The following is a 25,654-nucleotide window of genomic DNA, read 5'->3' on the forward strand; positions in this document are numbered from 1 at the left end:
ACCAAGACAAGGCCATCTACCTAAACTCACAGGCCGAACAAGGAGAGCGCTGATCAGAAATGCAGTCAAGAGGCCCATGGTGACTCTGGACAAGCTGCAGAGATCTACAGCTCAGGTGGGGGACTCTGTCCATAGGACAACTATTATTCATGCACTGTACAAAGTTGGCCTTTATGGAAGAGTGGCAAGAAGAAAGCCATTGTTAACAGAAAGCATAAGAAGTCCCGTTTGCAGTTTGCCACAAGCCATGTGGTGGACACAGCAACCATGTGGAAGAAGGTGCTCTGGTCAGATGAGACCAACATGGAACTTTTTGGCCAAAATGCAAAACGCTATGTGTGGCAGAAAAATAACACTGCACATCACTCTGAACACACCATCCTCACTGTCAAATATGGTGGTGGCAGCATCATGCTCGGGGGGTGCATCTCTTCAGCAGGGACAGGGAAGCTGGTCAGAGTTGATGGGAAGATGGATGGAGACAAATACAGGGCAAACTTGGAAGAAAACTTCTTGGAGACTGCAAAAGACTTGAGACTGTGGCGGAGGTTCACCTTCCAGCAGGACAACGACCCTAAATATAAAGCCAGGGCAACAATGGAATGGTTTAAAACAAAACATATCTATGTGTTAGAATGGCCCAGTCAAAGTCCAGACCTAAATCCAATTGAGAATCTGTGCCAAGATCTGAAAACTGCTGTTTACAAACGCTGTCCATCTAATCTGATTGAGCTGGAGCTGTTTTGCAAAGAAGAATGGGCAAGGATTTCAGTCTCTAGATGTACAAAGCTGGTAGAGACATACCCTAAAAGACTGGCAGTTGTAATTGCAGCAAAAGGTGGTTCTATAAAGTATTGACTCAGGGGGCCGAATAATTACGCACACCCCACTTTGCAGTTATTTATTTGTAAAAAATGTTTGGAATGATGTATGATTTTCGATCCACTTCTCACATGTACACCACTTTGTATTGGTCTTTCACGTGGAATTCCAATAAAATTGATGCATGTTTGTGGCAGTAATGTAACAAAATGTGGAAAACTTCAAGGGGGCCAAATACTTTTGCAACCCACTGTAAACATTGCAGTGAAACTTGTGTTAGTTTAGTGCTGAAAGGTTCTAGGATACCATGAGATCTGGGTGATCTGTGGACACCAAGGGAGGGGAACTCTATGGTGCATACCAAAGCAGGATCATCCACCAGGCAACCTAGGCAGGTGCCTGGGGCCTAGTGAGTGTCAAGGGGCCCACCTGCCACTGCCACCTTGTCTGACCTCTCTCCACTTTTACTTACCAACAGGACCACAAGTGGGCCTCAAATCTACTACATTGCCTAGGCCCCCATAACATCTTAATCCATCACAGGTGCACACAGCGAACTGCCATGTGGTTTGTGGAGATCCTGAGTTACTAGAGATCCTTAAGTGGGACTATTTAGTCCCGTGGAAGGATTGGTGCACCACAGTAAGGGATTAAAGAGGAACTCCAGTGAAAATAACATAATGAACAGAAGTGCTTTATTTTTACAACAATTATGTGTAAATGATTTAGTCACTGTTTCCCCTTGTAAAACCTTTCCTCTCCCAGATTTACATTCTGACATTTATCACATGATGACATTTTTACCGCTGGCCGGGGATGTCACTGGAAGGAGATGCTGCTTGCTTTTTGGGCAGTTGGAAACAGCTGTTATTTCCCACAATGCAACAAGGCTCGCACAGTGTGATGTCAGCACCCTGGTCCTTTCATCACACTGTGGGAGGGGTTTCACCCCAATATCAGCCATACGGAGCATCCCGATGGTCCGTTTGAGAAAAGGAATAGATTTCTCCTGGGAAAGGGGGTATCAGCTACTGATTGGGATGAAGTTCAATCCTTGGTTACAGTTTCTCTTTAAGGGCAGGGGCAAATGAGGTTTGGGGTTGATCTAGAATAAATATGTTAGAAATACACTTCTACATTAATATGAAGCAAAGATTCGCTAGAAGAGTCAGAGCACAATTTTTACTATTGTTACAAATGGCTATTACAGCAATAGTAATTTAGTATATATGTAAGCAGTGTTATTTATGCCCAAAACCCTTATTCTGCTTCATCCATGAAATCTCTCCCCCCAAGAAAAGCACACTGACAAAGCAGCAGCATATATACTGGTACTGATATATGCGATCAGATGCCTCACGCAGTGCAATCCACAACCGCATGTAAATGGTCACACTGGACGGCAGCCATAGCAGAATAAAATGAACATATTACATTCCTGATGGCTTCAGTATGTGCCGCTCAGTGAGACTTCACCTTGCAGACTGCTCTCTGCATCCCCTCCTTTGTCATGTTCTGCAAAGTGCAAGTTCAGCAGAAATCAAATTGCCAGAAAAACGTACACTATGTAACATATTCAGGTTTTCTAAAGATAGCTCTTGTAGAGCCCCAAAATCTTCAACAAGACAAAGAGGGACATTTGTGATTAATGTTGATGTCAGCAGCTGAGCAGCCCTGAGTTAGTGATAACAGCAGTGGGCACACACACGTTTTATCTGCTTCCCTCCCTTTGTAACTTTCTCCCCTTTTGTCTATTTCTCTATTTCCCACTTTACACGGCAGACTCTTACTGCAGTGTCACAGCCGTACAATGCCACTTGTCCACCGGCCTGATAAATGTTACTACGAAAAAGAAATACTAACCAGATCCAGAAATATTAAGGCAAAAGGCTACAAGGGATAGTTAATTACAGTGATATGCCAACATATGTTTACTAATCGGGCTCTGATTGTAATAAAAGAATGAAGGCTTATGTAATTCCATTTATCTGCTAAAGTAATTACAAACTGTAATACTCTATGGAAGTATAAATGGCAAAACACAAATGCCATGCCATGGAGTCAGTAAACCAATTCATCTTCATCTTTGGAAAAAAAATTGTGCAGTGCCATCTAACATTTCTTTAAGGATTCCACATCATTCAGTAGCGGTATTTTTCATGCAACTTCTGAAGACTGTCTCAAGTTTCTTTCATTTAAATTAATATCTCTACCCTGCCCCAAGAACCAGTGGCATAACTACAATTCATGGGGCCCCCAAGCAAAACTTTGATGCCCTCCACCCCTCAATGTTCACACCCTTTCCTTGACTCCCCTTAGTGCCCTTCACTGCCATGGAGGCCCATTTTACAAGGCTCATAAGACAAGTGTGGTCATCATGATCACACCCATAATAAGTGTAGCCACCAGAGTAAGGAAGAGTAGTAGTTGGGTCCCCCCACAGCTTTGGTCCCCAACAACTCTGGGCCCCCCTGCGATCGCAGGTGCTGCTCTCCTTTAGTTATGCCCCTGCCCAGGACCTGGACAGGGGCGTTTTTATTATTTTTGCATTGGCAATTTAAATGGTAGAATTAATCAAATCATATAGAGAAATGAAATAAATTATTCAGGATTCTCATATTTACCTTAACCCCTTCACAACACAGGCTGATTTACCCTTCCCACCAAGAGCCATTTTCATGTTTCAGCGCTCCTCCTATTCATTTAGCCATAACTTTATAACTGCTTATCACATCTAAATGATTTATATCTTGTTTTTTTCACCTCTAATTAGGGTGATACTTGCTTTCAGTAATAACTTTATTTTCTATACATTTTAACCACTTCCCCTCTTGTGAGATGAGTATCTATGTCCCTGAAATCTACACTTGAGTTCCCATGGACTTAGATACTCTTCCCTTCTGATCCTGAGCAGCACCCCGTGGTAGTGCACAGATAGGTGAATGGGAACTTGTGTTCCCAAAGACAATCTAAGTGTCTAATTAGGAATGATGACAGTTGCAACGAGAAACAGCGATCATTCCGTTGTCAAGGAAATTAACTCTCTCTTCCTGCTGGCTGTAAGTCTAACCAAAAATAAAACTGTGTGGGGGGACATCTATGGCCCCCAAAAAAATATTACAATGGAAAATATAACAAAATATATTTCCTATATTTATAACAAGCCTATTAATCCCTACTACCTGCCCTCATATAAAAAACTTGTAAAAAAAAATCGCCAAAGTCACGGAATTTTAACCACTTCAGGATTCTGCGTACGCTTAACTACGCCCCTGAATCCTGAAGTGGATTGCATGGTTCCATGTCAGTTCACGGAGGGTGTCTCCGTGAACACCCTGCGAGCCGCCGATCGCGGCTCGCAGGGTAAATGTAAACACGCGGGGAAGATCTTCCCCGGTGTTTACATATATACGGCGCTGCTGCGCAGCAGCGCCGTAGAGGAGATCGGCGATCCCCGGCCTCTGATTGGCCGGGGATCGCCGGCATCTGATAGGCTAAAGCCTATCCTATCCGGCGCAGGACGGCTTTCCGTTCTGCGCCGCACACAGGGGACGGGAGAGGGAGGGAAGGAGGCAGAGGGAGGACTAGTGCTGCGGAGGGGGGCTTTGAGGAGCCCCCCCCGCTAGGCACAGCAGCGATCAGACCCCCCCAGCAGGACATCCCCCTAGTGGGGAAAAAAGGGGGGAAGTCTGATCGCCCTGCCTGATTTCTGATCGGTGCTGCGGGCTGAAGAGCCCCCGCAGCACATATCAGCCAAACCACCCGGAATCCGGAAGTGGTTAAAAACAATAGGTAAATTGCTACCTTAGGGACTTAGCTTTTTAAATATTTATCGGGATCAGGTGGTATATGCGCTCCTCAGCACAGACTAATATAGTTCACAGTATGATAAATGCAGTCACAATGGCTGAGTGGATCGCTATACAATTGGGTGAGTATTGACACCCTGTAGAGTATGTAACTGTTTGAGTACAGCGCTCTACACCAGCCTTAACACAATCTCAGATTCCCACAACACAGTTCCTTGGCATGAGTTAAATATAAAAAAAGAGTCCACTCTGAAGTCCGCAATCTCAAGTCTCCAATACAAATGGTAGGTATCACGCTCACCAAATTTGATGGCTGATTGATTACGATCAGCATAAATGGCATATGGTATATGGCACCTCACTTTCCTTTAGCATTCTCCTTGTATGTTCCTCAGGGCAAAAAACAATACATAGCGTAATACTGTTTCAAAACGGGTAAACCACACCTCCACCCATGCAACTAATCACCCGTGTGTTTGATAATATATACACCACACTCCCGGTGCATGGAATTGTTATAGATGTGGGCTCACCAGATATAGGTGCTGATCGTATGATAGACCAGCTCTCAGCGCATAAACAATCAAATCCTCTCCTCTCTCTGGCAGAGTCTTCTCCCTTAATAGAAATGATTACCACTGGGGTATTGTTAAATCCCCCTATGCAATTTCAAGGCTCTTTCCTCACTTGCACTCAAGTTGGATCGTCTTTTATGTGGATGTATCCCAGAGTTTTTGGCCAGATCCTCAAGGTCCTTAACAACAACATCGAGAAAGCATTGAATGGAGGGATAAGTGCTAATACTCGGACAGAACCTACTCTTTATAGTCTATTAAGGGAGAAGACTCTGCCAGAGAGAGGAGAGGATTTGATTGTTTATGCGCTGAGAGCTGGTCTATCATACGATCAGCACCTATATCTGGTGAGCCCACAGCTATAACAATTCCATGCACCGGGAGTGTGGTGTATATATTATCAAACACACGGGTAATCAGTTGCATGGGTAGAGGTGTGGTTTACCCGTTTTGAAACAGTATTACACTATGTATTGTTTTTTGCCCTGAGGAACATACAAGGAGAAGGCTAAAGGAAAGTGAGGTGCCATATACCATATGCCATTTATGCTGATCGTAATCAATCAGCCATCAAATTTGGTGAGCGTGATACCTACCATTTGTATTGGAGACTTGAGATTGCGGACTTCAGAGTGGACTCTTTTTTATATTTAACTCATGCCAAGGAACTGTGTTGTGGGAATCTGAGATTGTGTTAAGGCTGGTGTAGAGGGCTGTACTCAAACAGTTACATTTTAAATATTTATGGCATGAGGGTGTGTAGCTGGTATTTTTTGCAAATAACGTTTTTTTATTATTGATAGCGTACCATGAGAAAAACAAAACCACAAATGGGCAAATAAAATGTGTGGGTTTTAATTATAGTAGTATTTAAAAATTATCATGGCCGAAATCTGAGAATGCATATAAAATAAATTCTTAGCAAGAAGTACCACCCAAAAAAGCCTAATTTGTGGCAGAAAAAAACAATGTATCACATTTAGGTGTGATAATTAGTGATAAAGTTATTGCCCAATGAACGGAAGCAGCGCTGAAATGTGAAATGTGTGAAATGTTCAGTATAATGACGTGCAATGTAGAGCCGCGCGGCTCTGCATTGCAATCGAAACGAGCCCTTAGTGGTTGTGACTATTTGGATGTGGTGTGCATGTGCTCCTTGTAGTTGTGTGGATTTCCTCCAAGTACTCCAGTTTACTTTCAAAACTCTAAAACAATGGTAGTCTAGCTGGACTTTGGTAGGAATATTAGATTTTGAGATCATCTGTGGGATAATGAGCGATGTGAATTGTTGAATGTACAGAATACTGTAACTCCTTGAGGAAGAATGTGTCAGTGTTATATATATAGTACATTTGTATATAATACATTAATGGTTGGATGATCTCAGAAAGATAAAGTGCCACTGTAGCTTTCTGCAACAGGAGTTCAGAAAGAGAGCTTAAATGAGAAACTGTCCATGCTAAAGAGGAGAGGAGCCAACATGATGCCGACTGTCACAAGTTAGTGTCAGGGTTGTCTGTGACTGTATAAAAGTTGTTGTTTTTGAGAATAATAATAATAATATTATTAGAATAGAATTTATAAATCAACAATAATAAAAAGCCTTGTCCTTGGCAGGGAGAACCCCCGCAACTGTTATTTCTCCAGACACCTAGAAGTGGAGGTCTCATTTGCTCTACACTTTTTTTTTAAAGTGAATGGGAACTGCATTTAAAAAAAATGAAGCACATACTTACCTAAGGAGAGGGAAGGCTCTGGGTCGTATAGAGCCTTCTGTCTCCTCTCTCGGTGCCCTCTATCCGGTGCTGGCTCCCCCAGTTTCAATCCCCCGCCGAAAGGCTATTTGGAAGTCTTCGGGAGCCGTGTCCTCCCGAAGACGTGCGGCCAAATACTGCACAGGCGTGAGCGTGCAAGAGAGCGTGCTTGCGCAGATGCAGTACAGGGCCGCCCTTCTTCAGGAGCACTCGGGCTCCCTGAAGACTTCTGAAGCCTCCTTCGGTCGGGTAAAGCAGTATTTGACTAATTTAGTCAAATACTGCTACCGGGCGAGCCAGCACTGGAATGAGGGGACCAGGAGAGGAGCCAGAAGGCTCTATAGGACCCAGAGCCTTTCCTCTCCTTGGGTAAGTATCTGTCTCATTTTTTTAAATGCGGCTCCCATTCACTTTAAATAGCCCGCAGGAACTCCCTGCATTTGGACTATAAGACACGGTGACTTTTCTCCCCCACTTTTGGGAGTGAGTCTAATAGTCAAAAAAATACAGTATATATATATATATATATATATACTGTAGCACATGACAGGAAAAAAGCGACAGGGGCTCTTAAGCACGCTTTACAGCATTAGTACCAGTGCTTAAGCTCGCCAACTGTGCCAAAGTGTCCCCAAAATGGCGAGACCTACTCTAACCAAGCAAATGCTATGTTTTTTCTACAGCTTTCTAATGGAAACAATGCCAAAATCCCAAAGGTCAAATAAATGGGGAAAAAAGGAAATTAAAAACATCTCACCTTCCAACGAATTTACGGTATGTAATGTACTCATTTATATGCTATAACTGTGCTAGAGGAAGATATATATATATATATATATATATATATATATATATATATATATATACAGTATATTTATTACATATTAATGGCAAGGGTAAAAGGGCATTGTTTTGTAAATTAGGTACATGGTTGTCTCACTGTGCTGATATTGCTTTAAATAAATGTAATCTTTATGAGTTGAGTCCCACAGAGCTTTGCCTGGTTCAGAAACCAGTAGGAATGCTAGCAGGTGTTACTTTCTAGCCTGCAGAAAAATAAGTGAGTGGTTGAACAGTTTCTCAGAGCCAGCAAAATTCGCCAACTAATAGCAAGATGATGGATTTGGCAAATATTTCTGAGGTCATGACAATTCATATGGGATTAGCAGTGAAGAATGTGCCATATGTACAGACAGTGGGATCTGGGAAATAAGAATTATATATTGCAAAAGAATATAAAATATATGTTCCAAAAAATATAGAACAGAATACTGTTTAGTTTATATGACTGTAGTAGACATGTTCACTTGTTCTTGCCTGGAAATTTAGTTTTCCTTTTTCAACCTATGGTCAGTATGGGCTGGATGACAGCAAGTATCAGTGAAATTGTGGCTGGTGAATTTGTCAGATAACAAGAATCTTGTAAAGCTCTTTTGAAAAAATGGCTTTATAATTCTGGCACTAGCTAGCAGAAAGATGAAACCCCCACCAGTGCAGATGTGGTTGAGTCATAACATATCAGGCTTAATAGCAACAGTTGGCAGCTTGCTGGCATCATCACAAAACACATTGCAGAGTAAAAATTGTAATTTTATTTTTTTCCCACTTTATGAATGGCGAACTATACATGGTGCAATTGACTACCAAATTCACGAGAATCTGGCTAAGGGGCTGGAACCCACTGGCAGATTGCCGGCGAACAGTAAAGTGTTTTAATAGTGGAACCCTAAGGGGAAAGTTCCACTTGCACCTTTGCGATCGCAGAGCACTGCAGCAATTTGGGGGGCAATCTGATTAATGGTTGCAGAAAAAAAATGTGATCGCTCTGGGAATCGCATTTAAAATCACAAGACTTTCATGATGTGTAAAGCACAAGCGCTTTTGTTCTTTCCAAAAAGCACTGCCATTGGGACTAACCCTAAGAGAGATTGGGGCTGATTGGCTGCAAGACCAAACTGATAAATGTTGCTCGCTTATCGGCAACCTGGTTCAAACATAAATGTCTACATTTCCGGTCCAGTCCTGTCCTGTCAGTTTTGCATCAGTTTTCTATCAATTTTACCTGACTGGACTGGAAATGTACACATTTTATGTGTGAACACCGCCACAGAAACACATGCAAAACTGCTGTCAACTGTCCAAAACTGACATGACAGGACTGGACACCTTTTTATGTGTGAACCAAGCCTAAGCACAGAACTAGTTGCCCCATAACTGGGCAGAAAGTATTAAGAATATGTATTACAAACTGTACAGCAACTGGACAGAAAATCTAGAATGTAAAGATAGGACACATACACCTGACTTGTCGCACCTTTGGGTGACATTGGGGGAGAAAGAGTCCTGAACGGCTGCTTCAGCTGAGTGTCATCTGGCATGTTTACCTATCTTTAGCAGCCCCAGAACTCTGTTAGGGCACTCTTAATTAATGGTAGGCTCACAGTATTTTAATACTGTGAGCCTACCCTCATACTCACCTGAAGATTTTCTCCCAAACTCTGTCCCCCAAGAGATCAGATTGAAATCCCTGCTGGGCAACAACGCAGCTATGACACTGTACACACGCATTATCAGCCCATGGCTGATGACTCATGTTGTTATGCGGCGGAGGTGGAAAGACGACAAACATGAGTGACGGAGCGGCTTCTGGCGGACTGGGAGCAACAAGAACAATGGCGGTGCCCGGGCAACGGCATCACTAAAAATCCCACATGACGGATCTATATAGACGGCGCTAGTCGTGCTCCACCTGTACCCACTAGCCGATATCAGAATGATCGGTCGTCAGGGCCAGATCACCGACCAAGCAACAAAAGCAGTCCAGGGGGCCTCACCAGCACGATAATCTGACACTGGATTATTCCCCCGAAACAGGCAAGTTGCTGGGCTGAATGTCATCTGGCTGCAGCTTCTGTTGCCAATAAGTTGGCATTGCTCTCTTATCCTGGGGAAGCTGCAATTGTCCTTTGTCATGACAGCTGACAATCTCCACCTCTGTCCCGCCCCCATGTGCTCCGATGTCTTTAATGGCTGCTTCAATAGGCTAGATGGCGCAGGGTACCAAGCCTGAAGCTACATACATACATGCAATAACCGGCGTCTGAAATAGCCGATAACGACAGTTTCAGCTGACTATCGTTATGTGTGTATAGCAGCCGCCGATCAGTATTGCTCGGGCATCATTAAAGATCCATCCTGTCAGATTTTTAACAACCCCCGATGCCCAAGCATGACCGATCGCAATGCTTTTTCGAAGCCTCACCGACCTATTGAAGCTGATTGGTCTTCCGCCTATTGCCGTCCCTCCGCCCCCTCCATAGCAACAGAATACATTGTTAGCCTCAAGGCTAGGGATGCGTCTGTAAAGCATCATTCTGCTAACTGTTTCCTTGAGGGATCGTTTCTCGATCCCCGACATGCAACAATTCTCGCATGTGTGTACGTAGCTTCAGAATAGTGGTAAATTAAGTAAACAATCAATATCTACCTGATTGTATACCACTTTGCATTATTAGATATTAGACAACATTTTAGCAAAAATATTTCCTAATATTGAATGCATGACTAAGCCGCTGACTTTGTCCTACTTAATACAGAACAGAGCTATGCAAATATTGCTTGTGTACCGCTCCTGTAGTCTCACTACACTCCCACTGGTATCAAATGGGCAAAGTGTGGGCATGCCCAATCAATATTCAATTGATGTTTTAATCATACAATTGAATGTTAATGATTTTCATAAGATTTTATGTTTATGTGTAATCTAATATCTAATGATAATCTATTAAAAATATAGTCTGCCAAATCAAGATATGTGGATTTGAATTTGTAATGCTTACTGTAAGATCCATTGCTGGCATCCTAGCTAGATGTGGGACTGTACATTGTCAATCAAGGCCATATCTTTCATTTGAAGGGTGGAAAAATTGTCCATCGAAATGTCATTTGACCTCATTCTAATTGATTAATCTAATAGATTGCAGCTAGGAAAAGAACATTGTTTCCCATCACAGTGGTGTTCTAATATCAGCAGTCCTTTGTGAATAAGCTGAGATTTGCTGCACTGTGCAGCAAAGCAGGATGAGCCATAAGGTGATGAACTACGGCTGCTTTATAAATTGGCCCATAATCTGTTTTTCTCCGAAGAAAGAACTGAGACCTAATCTGGTACATGAGCAGAGTCTCTGTTTATACTATATGCATATTCATAACATTGTATATCTTAGTACTGTAAAGTAAAATAACATGCAAAATTATGGCAACAAGGTTCATTTTCTTGGTGCAACTAATAAACTTGTATGTAGGCAGGGTTACTTAGAGTTTCACAGTGTACTTCAAGCTTTCATTCACAGTGTTTGCCAAAGCATATTCCTAATGAACCTTCAACCCTCTGTTGTGATACTTCCTGTTTGATGAGGTGAGATTTTACATCAGTCAATCACACCAGGAATACATTTCACTCTGGGTATCCAGTTACAATGAGTGAGAATCTCAATGTCTCCTTTTTATATGTCATATATCTATTGTGTGCTGTCACAAAGGTCATCGCCAAACAAACAAGTGCCCCGATCAGAAGTCCTATTTCTGAATTTAATGCATATGAAAAAATAGCAACCACTTAAATTGCATTGGATGTTACATATATTTTGAGTCTTGTAATATATATCCTTACATAGAGTATTTATGTTTTTATTTAATCCTGTGTTGTAGAATACATTTAGTCAAACAAATTACTAATATTCGTAAACTGAGGAATAGGAATACGAAACAGGACAAAACCATAGGCTCCCATTATGAAAGCTGGTATTGCGTCTCTGTGGTGCGGGGGGAGGTTTAAGGTTTAGGGGCCACCAGAGGGTGGATTAGGGTTAGGCTCCACCGGGGGGGGGGGGGGTGGGGGGGGGGGTTGTTTAGGGTTAGGCATAAGTAGAGGGACGGTTCAGTGTTAGGCATTGGTAGAGAGAGGGTTCTGTGTGAGAATAGGGTTGGGTTCAGTCATGGAAAAATATCGGTAAAGATTACCAATATTTACTATCAGAATTCAGTAGAAGAATATTGCTAATTTTAACGATATTCCACCAGCAGCAATCCCCTGCACCATTTTTTCCCTCCCCTAGGGAGGTTAATATCATGTTTTTTTTTTAAATGGGAAGCTAAATGGAGCTGAACTACAGAGTAGCTAAGCTGACATGCAATTTTGTCAGTCAGAAAGCAAGCCAATTACTTACAGTAACAATGTACTGTAAATTGAAGAACATTTTCCATGTGAAAGTTTGCATTTAGCATGTCTAAGTCATGAATGGGACTGCGGGTGCAGTGTAATGACATTTAGGAGCTAAAACTGTCACTGTAGCATATTGCACAGGATTGCAGTCCCAAAGAAACCAACGATAAGCTTCCTTTCCAATACATACAGTAATGTGCTTTCAGCTATTGCAGTGCATTTCAGGCAGGTTTTTGCGTAAAATGTGTTCCTTTTTTTTTAATTTGTGGATAGAAAATAGTGTGACTGGTTTAAGAAGTGAGTTCTCTTCAACAGGTTCACAGATATTATTTTGAAGTCCCAGTTCATTGCCCCATATTTTTAATTGTCAGTAAAATCTGGGATCCACTAAAAATCACAAAGCGTAATAGTAATCACTAAGTGCTTAATGTAGTGATTTAAGCAGCATTTTCCAGAATGATTCTTGGTAATTTTAACCACTTGACCACTGAGGGGTTCTTACCCCTTTAGGACCAGATGATTTTCACCTGTCATCGCTCCTCCCATTCTTTTGCCAATAACTTAATCACTACTAATCTCTACGAAATGCTCTATATCTTGTTTTTTTCGCCACCAATTAGGCATTCTTTGAGAGGTACATTATGCCAAGAATTATTTTATTCTAAATGCATTTTAATTAGAATAATAAGAAAAATGAAAAAAAAATCATTATTTCACAGTTTTCTGTTATTTATAGTGTTAAAATAAAACGTTCTACTGTGGATAAAACCCACACATTTTATTTGCCCATTTGTCCCAGTTACTGCAACGTTTAAAATATTTCCCTAGTACAATATATGGCGCCAATATTTTAATTGGTTCAGTCCCTAAGGTAACTATTTATGTATTTTTTATGTAATTTTTTTTTGCTGTAAAAAAAAAGTTTGGGCACTATGGGAGAGTGTGGGAGGGAAATAGAAAATTTTAGATGTCAGTGTTGGGATTTTTATTAAATAAAATGCATTTTGATGTAGTTTTACAATTTGGCCACAAAATGTCCGCACACATTTTTTCCAATTCACGTACGTAAGTATGTGAATCAGAAGTAATGCGTGGCACTGTAACTCCAGGAAGATATAATGATGCAGGCATCTAATAGATGCCAGCGTTCATTGACTCTGGGACTTAGATTAATGAATGGGAACTGCATTCCCATTCATTCATGTTTCCGTTAACAGGCGGTGACAATAGCGCTGGAGTAAGCGGCGGCTGCGCGCCGCTGCAGACGTGTGTCTGAGGTTGAAGAATTATATTTGCAAAGTCTGCTAGGGGAGAGAGCAGCATCTTAACCCGATTTTTGTCGGGTCTAATCTCCCCACTTACCTTGACAGTAGTTAATGTAGTGGTAATCCAACCGGACTTTACACTGTTGTGGGCTCTCGATTGTCTCGATTTTGGTTTTACTTAAGGTAATGCCAATCCATGATCCACTAAGAAAAAAATAGGAAAAAAGGATCACAATGCAACAGCGTTGAAAAGTGGCATTGTGTGTGAAGAGTGTGATGTGACATAAACAGTAAAGCATAAAGTACAAAGAAGTATGTTTCACTGCAATAGTAATCGCACAGGTTGTCCCATATGCGTACGGATGCATCATTCTGATGGAATTTCATCGAACCACGCCACTAATGCGCAGATGTGAACTTGCCATAGCCATATAATTGCATTGTGTTGTGATGTGTTTATATTGTCCATGTCCATTTCATCACACTGCAACAGAAGCAGTGTGAAAGTACGGTACTGTGAAGGATCAACTTTATGTACTGGATTACATGATCTATGACTGAGATTTTCTGAAAATAGTCTTATATCTGAAATCACCCGTTTATGCTGGCTAGTGTTCTTATTTATTACTGACATCTCCTCTCCATTTCACTGGGTGGAGGAGTCTGACACCTTAAAGAGACACTGAAGCGAAAAAAAAATTATGATATAATGAATTGGTTGTGTAGTACAGCTAAAGAAATAAAGCATTAGAAGCAGAGACTTGAGAAACTCCAGTTGTTATCTATGCAAATAGCCATTGAGCTCTAAGGCTTTCAAAGTCGCAGAGAGCTCTGTCTTCTGATGGTTTTTATCTCAACTGTATTGTTTTTTCTTTTGCAGAGAACAGTTCAGGACAGGTCAAAAGTTCACTGCCTGTTCTGTAAAAACATCTAGAATGCTGAGTAGTGTGTAAATTGCAAGTATTAGAGAATGATGCAATGTTATAAAAAAAAGCTGTAAAACTGAAAAAAAAAATGAGAATATTTTTTTTGCTACCAATGTTCTACTAATTATTCGCACTACACAACCAATTCATTATATCATACTTTTTTTTCACTTCAGTGTCTCTTTAATCCCACATTCACTGCCATATTTGTTTGACACAAGTGCAAATGCACCAGAGCTGAATTTTATAGTTCAGGAGCCAGTAGGTGCAGGCATTCTGGCGCCCTAAACCCCGCCCCTCAACTCTGACCACACCCCCATATTAGGTAGGCTTCTCTCCTCCCCAGACTAAGAAGCCAGATTTTCCCCAGCATTTAGTAACCCTATTAATCCAGGTAGTAGATGTGCCCCCCCCCCCCCCCAAGTATAGAGAGACAGATGTGCTCCCACCCCAGTATTAAGTAGCCCCCGCAGCAGGTAAGTGGACATTTGGGGAGGAGAGCCACTTCTCTCACATAAGGCACCTGTAAGCACAAACCACGGACCTACAGTGCCTTATAGTAAATACGGCCCTGAACTGCACACAATAAAAAAGAAGAAGAAAAAGATTAGTGAGTCATTTCATTATTGCTCTCAGTGTTTTCCAGGACAATCATAGTTACTACAATAAGTGCACCTGTCATTGGATAAATATTCCTGCTGGAAATACTAGTTGTCTGGATGTAGTGTTAATCCCCGAGCTATTGAATTTTCAGAGAAGCACTCATGGACTAAGGTCAGAGAAATGCCTGATCTGCCGCATGCTTGTTCCAAGCTAGAGATTCACAAACGGAACTGGCATTTGTTTAGAAGGAGGTCACCAATGACAGTCTCCATATTTCTCTTATGAGAGATTTACATTTAATCAAATTTAATTGTGTGCGTAGTGTACGGCTCTGTTGATCTCTCTTTGTGCCCCCTAGTAATAAAACACACTGTGCAGGTTTACCAGTACAAGCTGTCAGCAGCATTCATGCATCTGCAGGCATGATGCAAATGAGCTTACAACAGTGAGCTTCCCTAATCTAATGGACTTGCCTGTCTGCTGAAAAGATGTTGTCTATCAGAGTGATGACACATTGCAGGAGCAGGAACAAAAATGTTGTGTTTTACAGCCGAACAAATTAGAAGTAATATAACAGATTTTGAAAATTATAACAAGGATGCAGATCGAAAGTAAACGTGACAGAGGTGGTGAGTTGCAATTTGTCTTTGCTGCCTTTGTTGCAGTGTGGCCAGAGTGATAAGCAGTTTAGCACTGCCTTTCTGTAGAAGCCTCCTGGAAACTCGCTTCTGTTTGAGTCTGATGGGAGGTAGAAAGCTAAGACAATTGTAACGATTGGTGTAGCACACAGACGTCTGATTATTGTGTGATCTGCAGATTCACCAATAATACAGACTCTATACTCAATTATGTGGTGATCTGCAGTATCACCAATAATACAAGTATAGAAGGCTGAGAAACAGAGGTGTTAAGTGTTTGGTGCAACAGTAGATAAATAATAGATCTCACCAGTGGAGCTGGTAAAGTACTATCATTCACAGGAGCTGTATAACTTAAAGTAAACCTCACCAGAGGAGCTGGTGGGTATTTAGTCAAAAGAGCACCTCACCAGTGGCAAGGGCCCACTGGTGAGTCGAGAGGTCAGACAGGCAAGGTTTGCAACTGAGAGGCGATTACAGTACAGAAACATGAGGCAGAAGAATAGTGAGTTATCAGGCAGAGGTTCAGCAACTAAGGTCAGATAGGCGGAAGTACAGAATCGATAAGCAATAGCAAGGTCAGAGTCTAGCCAGAATTATACACAGGTAATCAGTAATACAATATAACAATAGTCCTAGTCTTGTGTGAAATCCTTGGTTTCCTCCCAGATCAAAGCACACCGGATACTAGTCTAAGGTCTGAGCGCTAACACGAGTGTATTCGCAACAGCAGACGCGTTCCGAATGATCAGTGAAGGCTTAAGAAGCAGAGGAGAGCCCACAGCCGCGCCCCTCACCAATCAGCCAATCCGAGCGGCGTGAGTCACCTCTGACGTCAGCCGACCGGCAAGTCAGCTGACGCGCCTTCCTCCAGCATAAAGGTCCTGTCTCCGTGCGCGGCCGCGCGAGACAGTGACCCTATGAGCAAGAGACAGCACCGTTCCCGGCGTGCTAGACGCCGGCGGAACGGATAAAGCCTGAGGACAGGGAACAAAGGCGTCTGCGGATATACCCTGCGTGTCCGCAGCCGCTATATTTGCAGATGTTACAACAATACAATGCAAAGACATTCATAAAGCACTTTTCTCCTAGGACTCAAAGCTCATAGATATGTCTCAGATCAATACAGGGTTGCAGGCTGGACTTAGTTAGAGGAAGTAGTCAGTTGTTCATAAATGCCAGACTAAACAGGTGGCTTTTCAGTTTAGACTTAAATGCTTCTAGGGATGGAGATGTCCTGATTGGGTGTGGCAAAGGAGTTCCAAAGTGTAGGGGCAACATGACAGAGAACAAGAGGAAGGTGAGGTTAAAGATACAGAAATAAAATCTATTTTCTAAATTATAATAATAAATAACAGCCTTTTTTCAGCTGCATGATGACATATATAAAATATTTTACATTTATTGGTGGAACCCTTCCCTTTCTTTCATACTGCCGGGACAGAATTCGTCAAACTGGTGGAGTAGGTGGTGTCCGGCAATGGAGGAATTGCTAATGGCTGCCCCCAGTATAACCCTAGTTATGAACAGAGAAGGGTGAAAAGCATGCACTGAAATGCTCGTAGGCTTGAAGGAGTGTTTATTTATTGTACGTGTCAGAGTGGTGCAACTAAATATTTTGAATTAAAAAAAATGTTTGGTTTCGGTCCACTTTAAATGCCAGGCTTCCGCAGCAAAGTGGCTTAAAACCAAACCTGTAGGGAAAAAAGTACCTACCTAGTAGAGGAAAACGTCTGGATTATTCATAGACATACCAGGTTTAATATTTTCGTTATCCCCCCAGATTTTTGCCCTCCAAATCTAGGTGTGTCTTATAGCGCTATATAGAATTAAATCTTTTGTGCATATTCCACTGCAGAAAATGAATCAAAAACTGCTGTATGGAAAGGGTTTTTAGAAAGTCCATGTCACTTAAGAGAGCAGATAAACACTGCAATGCATTCAAACACAGTACAGTACTATGTTTATTTTACCATACAATGCTTACAATAAATATTCTAGTTTCAATTCTTAAAAATATTTTCTTTTCTATGTTTTTCCCCAACAATGGAACATCTGCTGCTCATTAACTCCACACACTCACATACATGTTATTTCAAGGTGAAGGTCTTTGGGTGTATTGGGTTTGATCAATGTTTTTTATTCACTCTGTGTTCATTCATTCTATGCTATTTTAGGACTTTCTAAGTGTAATATATAATCCACTGAACTTCCAGGCTTTATTCACTTGCAAGAACCCCAGATTTGAGTATAATTTTGTAATCTACCATGAGTTCTCACGTACTATAAGCCAGTGCACTCTCCAATGCTGACAGGATGTCTACATTCAAAAGACCACTTTAAAAAGGTATATAATTTTTTAAACATACTTAGCTCTATACTCAAAGACTTCTGACTTCAGTGTAAAAATGTCAGGTGCCTGATTACCATGCTGTCTTCTTGGCTAGTTTCTGAGTACCATACATGTGATAAAGTGGTGTAAGGAATGTGCATGTCGCCCCCGGACCTGCCGCTGACTCACATAATGCTGCCGGCCCTGCCGATGACTAACACTCTGCGCAGAGCGGCAGGCGGAGGACACGTTCTCAGTGCGCGCTCCGCCGATGTAAACAGTAGCCACATGTCTGCCTGCGTGTCAGCTAACCAGCTTGGTTAGTCCTTGTATTTTAGCATGGTGAGCGCCCCCAGACATCGCCTGTGATAGCATTAGCTTTTGGCTTGTTGCTGGGTATGCGCTCACAAAAACCTTCTGACTCTTGTTGCTGATTTGCCTTGTATCTTGACCACGCTTACTTAGATTGGATTATCCATTGCTGACTCTGCTTGTTCCTGAGCACGCTCTATTGGATCATCTGTTGCCGACTTTGCCATTGTACCTGGACACTGTTTGATTGCTACCTGGATTGACTTCGGACTGGATAAGGATTTGCATAAACGCTGCCTGCCCTGACATCTGGCTAGAACTGACCACGCTATCTCTAAAGCATCTGATCTGCATACCATTACTCCGGCTTGCAGTCATCTGACTCTCATCTGGATTGCCTCATTCTTCAGACCTCAGGTGGCTATATCATTGTGATACTGTGCTTTGTATTATTGCTATTGGTACTGTTTGGTGGATACTATCTGTCAGTCTGTATGCTACATCTACCTGCAGGGTTATTGCAGTTTTGTACTAGGTAGGAGTTTGTGCAGGTGTTACGGCCTGGGCTTTAGGTCAGTCAAATGGGCATACAGCCTGACCTATAGTCATTGACCAGACAAGCCTGACAAGTGGCTTATTTAGGTTTTCCCCCTCTCAATGGAACTACTTACCTTCAACCAAGACAACTCCAAACCTGGAGGTGTTTTAATACTGAAAAGCCACTGCAAGGGACAAGGGTGATTGCTCAATTCTGATTCTTCTTGACTTGTCTGCAGCATTTGATACTGTGGATCATGAAATACTAATCCAGCGACTGAAGAATTACTGTGGCCTAAGGGGTACTGTTCTTAGCTGGTTTCAGACCTTCCTATCTGGCAGGACACAGCAAGTATGTCTGGGCACACACTACTATAATCCAGTGCCACTTCCCTATGGAGTTCCACAGGGTTCTGTACTATCACCATTACTCTTTTCAGTCTACATTGCTCCCACTGGGCAAAATAATCCAGAACTATGGCCTAGGATACCATTGTTATGCAGATGACACAACAACTGTATCTGTCCTTCAAGCCTGGCACCCAAGACCCATCAGCATCCATAAATGCATGTCTAGTGGATTTACAAAATTGGATGAACACCAGCTGGTTGAGGCTGAACTCTGACAAAACAGAGGTGTTGGTGGTGGGTGGTCCACACATGATGGATAAAGTTCAAAACGCTCACCACCTGAAACTAGCAATTGGGGGAGATACCGTACAGTATAAAAACTCTGTGTAAAACTCTGGGGTGATCCTGGATGGAAATCTAAAACTCAGACAGCAGGTTTCAGCTGTCATCAAGTCTTCCTTCTTCCATCTAAGAAATATAGTGAGAATCAAACACCTTATCCCAGCTGAAGACCTACCTGCCCTGGTTCATGCATTTGTATCCTCCCAGCTAGACTACTGCAACGCCCTGTTCGTCAGATCTACAGTTAAGGTTCTGAAACAACTAGTACAGAATGCTGCAGCCAGACTTCTAGCCAATGCCCCCCACAGCTCACACATCACCCCAGTACTGCAAACTCTTCACTGGTTGCCAGTAAAATGCAGAATCCATTTTAAGATCTGCCTGCTGACATTCAAGGCTCTAAACCCCATGGGACCCAAATACATAGCAGATCTATTGGAACTTTATGCCCCTCCACACACCCTTCGCTCTACCAACAAGATGAATCTGGTTATTCCCAGGATACACTTAACATTTGGTGCTCTGGCCTTTTCCTATGCAGCCCCTACTCTATGGAACTCACTTCCACAATCAGTACGAGAGGCTCCTTCTCTGGACAGCTTTAAAAAAAGGCTAAAAACTCACCTCTTTTCCCGAGCCTTTGAGACTGCATAATGCAGGGTCACAGCGCTTTGAGTCCCCAGGGAGAACAGCGCTATAAAAATATTATTGTTATTGTTATTGTTGTTTACAATACAATAATACAATGCAATAACATTTGTAAAGTGCTTTTCTCCCATGGAACTCAAAACGTATATATATGTGTTGAATCAATACATTATTGCAGGGTGGACTGTGTTACAGAGGAAATAGTCAAGTGTTCATAAATACCACACTAAATAGTTGGCTTTTCAGTTTGGACATGTTTCCAGGGATGGAGAGTTCCTACGTGTAGGGACAGAAGGCCCTAGCTCCAAAGTTTTTGAGATGGACTCTGGGGGTGACCAAGATATTAGATCCTTGTGGAATTATGATGTGGGAGGTGTGATGCAGCTGTGATGTGTAAAGATTTGAATGTTAATAGGCCATTCTTGATTCTTCATTTTTTAGGTAGCCACTGGAGTGAGTGAAGCACCAGTGTTATGTTGCAATGTCAGGGGTTGGTTTGATAACAGCCTTGCCAAGGTATTCTGTACTAATTGCAGAATGTGTAATTCTTCATTTGGAAGGTCTGTATAGAGAGAATTGCAATAGTCAAGCTGTGATATGATCAGGACATGAACTAGAGATGGAAGATCTGCTGGAGGTATGAGGTGCTTAATTTTTGGAATGTTCCTTAGGTTACTTATTTACTTGCAAAGGGCCTCAACAAAGTGAACCACTGGTTTCTGTCCTGGGTGATTTTATCTATCATCTATGATGTCCCAGTTCCTTAAGTTAAAGAGGAACTTCAGCCTAAACAAACATACTGTCTTTAAGTTACATTAGTTATGTTAATTAAAATAGATAGGTAATATAATCTCTTAAACCCCCGATCCCCCCCCCCCCCCCCGTTTTAAAAGAACAGGCAGATGTTTGTGATTTCATGGGGGCAGCCATCTTTTTGGTTAAAAGGAGGTAATAGGGAGCATGAGACACAGTTCCAACTGTCCTGTGTCCTGATCACCACTCTCAGCTGCGCGCACTAAGCAACAAGAACAACAACATCAGAAATTCCATCATGCCTTGCACAGCATCAGGGGAACAATGCCCGGGCAGATTTCTTTGATGGGGCGGAGTTTAGCTTTTGTGCAGCTAAAAATGAGGCTTGGGTAAGAAAAACAAAGTTCTGATGCTGTGAAACTGTTAAAGAAACAACAAGCCTTTTCAGTGCAGCTGAGTAGATTTTTAGTCTGGAGGTTCACTTTAAAAAAGGAATATTTCCAGGGCCGGATTTCTGAAAAGGTCACAAAGGCCATGGCCTAGGGCGATAAAATCACATAAGATAAGAAGGGCAGCATGACTTGGAGAGAGAAGAGGTCATATGTCAAAGTTGCCAATACAAGGATCGCACACACGTCGGTAGGTAGGCTGGTGCTGGACCCCCAGGCAATGTGCAAGTAATTTTCATGAAGGAGTCCGCACACAAACCGTAGAAGCAATAAACGTGAAGTATTTATTCTCCCATCACATACATGTGCAGACACGGTCTGACCTGCTTAGGTCCTAAGCAGGTCAGACCGTGTCTGCACATGTATGTGATGGGAGAATAAATACTTCACGTTTATTGCTTCTACGGTTTGTGTGCGGACTCCTTCATGAATATGTCAAAGTTAATCACCTCTTCTTGTCCCGCAGAGCAGCCAGCCAGCACCCTGCTCTGCACTAATAGCTGAATTCCAGAGTTCCCCAATTCCAGCAAGTCTCTCTCTCACAATTCCTGGTGTGTTATGACAATCAACATCTGCTGTCACCTCACCTGATGATCCATTCCTGTGTCATGGACATACAAGTTGATGTGAGAAATACCAGGGATTTACATTACAAAGCAGATAGAACTAAGTTCCACTGAGTTTTAATGCAGGCATTCACAGACATCAGTGAGCTCTGCTAGTTTCTTCACTTTCTCATTTACAGCTGTGACACTGACCCCAGCAGCTGTAAATTACACTTTCTTATCTCTAGCCTACCTAAATTTATGGCTTTAGGTTTTTTTTCTTCCTAGCCAGCAGTGGTCTCAGTTAACTCTTTCCTGACTCATTTTCTGTCCTTCAGTTTCTACCATCTATGAGAACTGCAGGAACAAACTGTCACTATCACCTGAGCTGTTACTTCCTCAATGCTAGTGTGTATGGTTTGGCATCCTTCTCCTTTCCTGTAGCAGTAGAGCATTGTACCATCTTAGCCATCAGCGAAAGCAGAGAGTTTTGAATCAGGATGATACCATTTATTGGCTTAAAAGGAAAAAAAGTAATCTTTCTGTGAATAAGCCTTCTTCAGACTTTGTTCCTGTATACTGTCAATATGTTAGAGCACACCAGCATATGTACTTTCAACATTCAAAAGAGATACATAGATTTTTTCAGCAAATATAAATAAATATCATTCAGATGCTTTAAGGTGGAGCTGAACTCTTGCACAGGACAGAAGGAAAACATAGAAAAATCCACCTTGTATGTTTTTAGAGAGCCTGTGTAATTCCCCCTCATCTGTGTCTAATCTGAAGTTGTAATTTGATCTCTCTCCTGTGTCCCCTGACTGCCACAACATCTAAGCTCATTTTAAAGCACAGGATGTAAACAATATGTCTGCTTCCATGAAAGCAGGAAGTAGACACTGTCGATTTATTGCAGGATTTGTATCAGCTGTAACAAAGACTTTTTTGTTAAAGGTTAGTATGCTGTTGTGTATCTTTTGAAGCAGAGAGGAAGTTCTGAGTTCAGGTCCGCTCTAATTACAACCAAACATCCAAAGTGGGTATTGAGAGGATGTTTGCTACATACCTGTTTTCTGTTTTGGATGGGCTTCTCTCCATTGAGCTGTCCTGTCACCTGTTTGTGGCTCTGACTGCAGCGAGTCGCACAGAGGACAAAGAAGCAGTGCATGCTCTGGCCACTTGCGACTTGCGCAAGTTTTCTGCTCCTGCCCAGATGTGCACAGCAACCAATGCCAGTATAGAGTTATGCATTCTTGACAAGTACATACATTAGCATCAGTTCTCAAGTATGCATGCCCAGAACACTATTGGCTGCTGTGCATATTTGGGCAGGAGCGCAAATTGCAGGAATTATTGAGTGGACAGAGCATCCTCTGATTCTTGGCTGAATGGGAGGCAGAGCAGCACAACTGAAATGAGCCAATTCAAACCAATGATCGCTAGTCGGAGTGTTGGACAGAATGTTTTTGGTGGGGGGGGGGGGGGGGGTAGCTGTAGGTGACAGCAGGCCTAAGGCACTGGAAAGTACAAATCCGGCCCTGAATATTTCACAACAGCTGAGATTTGGTGCCTGAAGTCTTATTCCCCATCAATCAGCACACCCAAACTTCACACAAAGTCTGAGTTGTTCAGGTCTTAACTCCTGAACCTCCATTTTTTTTAAGTGTTTAATTTTAACCATTTGTCATGCATTCACTCCTGAAGCTGAGCCAAGCACACATTGATTTTTGGACTAGGTCACAGCAGATTTGAATTATACAGTAGATATAGCTGGGTGTCATCAGCATAGCAGTGGTACATAATACAGTCGTTTTGGATGTTTTTTTCCAAGTGGTAACATGTATATGGTAAACAGCAAAGGGGTCAGTACTGAGCCCTGGGGCACACCATATTTTAGTGGTACAGGGTTGGATAGGAAAGGCCCCAAGAATACCTTTTGTGTTCTGCCAGCCAAGGAATAATTAAAGGACCTCTTGAGGACAAAAATAAAAAGTGGTTTATACATAAACTATTAAACATCCTTCTAAAATAGTGTAAAACGTTTTTTTTTTTAAATGAATGGTTTCATCAATACAACATGTAATGTAAACAGTGACGGATGACGGTCTGTGAGGCTGATCCATTTGTTAGGGGTGTTTTTTTTTACTTTCATTTCACAAATATAACTTCTGCCTACCTAGTTTTCATTGGTGTAATCCATTGCTGACAGGAATCGCTGTTGCAGCTGTTATAATAACTGCTCCGTATGTATTTACATTGTTGCCTGGCAACCAGACTCCCGGTCTGTGCAGAGAGTCATCTGTTATCAGCTGCTGGCAGAATCAGCCAGAATCAGCCCCATCTACACCATACGATTCTTTGTCCGATTAGATTCAATTTGATTTGATTCATTGATTCGATTCAATCCGACCTGTCCAATTCATGATTCGATTCAATTCGATTCAAACTGAATCGAATCATGAATCGGACATGTCAGATTAAATCAAATCGAATCAATAAATCGAATCGAATTGAATTGAATCGGACAAAGAATCATATGGTGTAGATGGGGCTGATTCTGGCTGATTTTCCCAGCAGCTGATAACAGATGATTCTCTGCACAGATCGACTCTCTGCACAGACCGACTCTCTGCACAGACCGGGAGTCTGGTTGCCAGGCAACAAAGTAAACACATACGGAGCCGGAATTATAAAAGCTGTAAAGGCGATTCCTGCCAGCAATGGATTACACCAATAAAAACTAGGTAGGCAGCAGTTATATTTGTGAAATTAAAGTAAAAAAAACCCACCCCTAACAAATGGATCAGCCTCACAGTCCGTCATTCGTCACTGTTTACATTACATGTTGTATTGATGAAACCACTCTTTTTTTTTTTTTACTTTTTACACTATTTTAGAAGGATGTTTAATAGTTTATGCATAAGCCACTTTTTTTTCCCTCATTCGGGAAAGAGGTCCTTTAAACCACTGGAGAACTAAGCCATCTATGCCATAGTACTCTTGAAGCCTGTTAAGCAAGACTTCATGATCAACTGTGTCAAAAGCTACTAAGAAATTTCCCCTGCAAGTAGGTATTGATCTGAGCCATATCTATATGCTTCAAGTCCTATGGGAGAAAAGCACTTTACAAATGTTATTTTTGTTGAATATAGGTTTAAAGGGGACTTTCTGCTGAGTACAGTATAAAGTTAGAAATGATTTGCATATTCAGGAGTGATGCATCATGAGAAACCACAGAGCTTTTAATTTGAGGGTGCAGGGTTTAAGTCCTTTTTAGATGCACCATAGAATGTGTTTCCCTAAAGCATGAGGGAACTGACTCTGCATTATAAAGAGTGTAATAAAAAAAAAGTAAAAAGGAAATTAGACTACCAAAACTAGAAGCTGAAAAATAGGTTGCAGGTGATAAGAAGTCATATCCAAACCTGATTATATGTAATTAAACTAAAGCTGAGATATTAAATGCATGTTTTGCTTCTTTGTTTACAAGAGAAACACCTTTTGCTCATAATTTGCTCAGCCAATACACAATATAAAATTGTTTAACATTTTCAGAAATGTAACATCTAGAATGTACTCAGCATTCAACATGAAACAAAAAGTTAAACAAGAGAAAATAAATGTGCAACAATTCACAGCTCTCCACTCAATGTGTGGTCTTGGGCTCTTGGTGTGTAACTTCTGACTATGGGTTGAAAAATCTTTGAAAACGATGTTCCACTTGCAATTAGCAACACAAAGCAGGAGACCTTGTTGATGATTTTTGGCA

The 25,654-nt window shown here is 41.8% G+C and overlaps 1 protein-coding gene across 7 annotated transcripts in view; it reads right to left on the reverse strand.

The window, feature by feature from the left end:
• LOC137516318 (prostaglandin reductase 1-like) overlaps positions 1-24,152 on the reverse strand; it is a 496,699-nt gene extending 472,547 nt beyond the window's left edge. For all 7 annotated transcript variants that reach the window (XM_068234357.1, XM_068234356.1, XM_068234355.1 and 4 more), the window contains exons 1-2: positions 24,062-24,152; positions 13,547-13,653 (exon numbers count right to left, since the gene is read on the reverse strand). The gene's annotated coding sequence lies outside the window, so the exon portion shown is untranslated. The remainder of the gene's footprint in view (positions 1-13,546; positions 13,654-24,061) is intronic.
• Positions 24,153-25,654: the final 1,502 nt, after the last annotated feature.

The sequence above is a fragment of the Hyperolius riggenbachi genome, chromosome 1 (assembly GCF_040937935.1).
Source record: "Hyperolius riggenbachi isolate aHypRig1 chromosome 1, aHypRig1.pri, whole genome shotgun sequence".
In the NCBI taxonomy this organism is placed as follows: Eukaryota; Metazoa; Chordata; class Amphibia; order Anura; family Hyperoliidae; genus Hyperolius; species Hyperolius riggenbachi.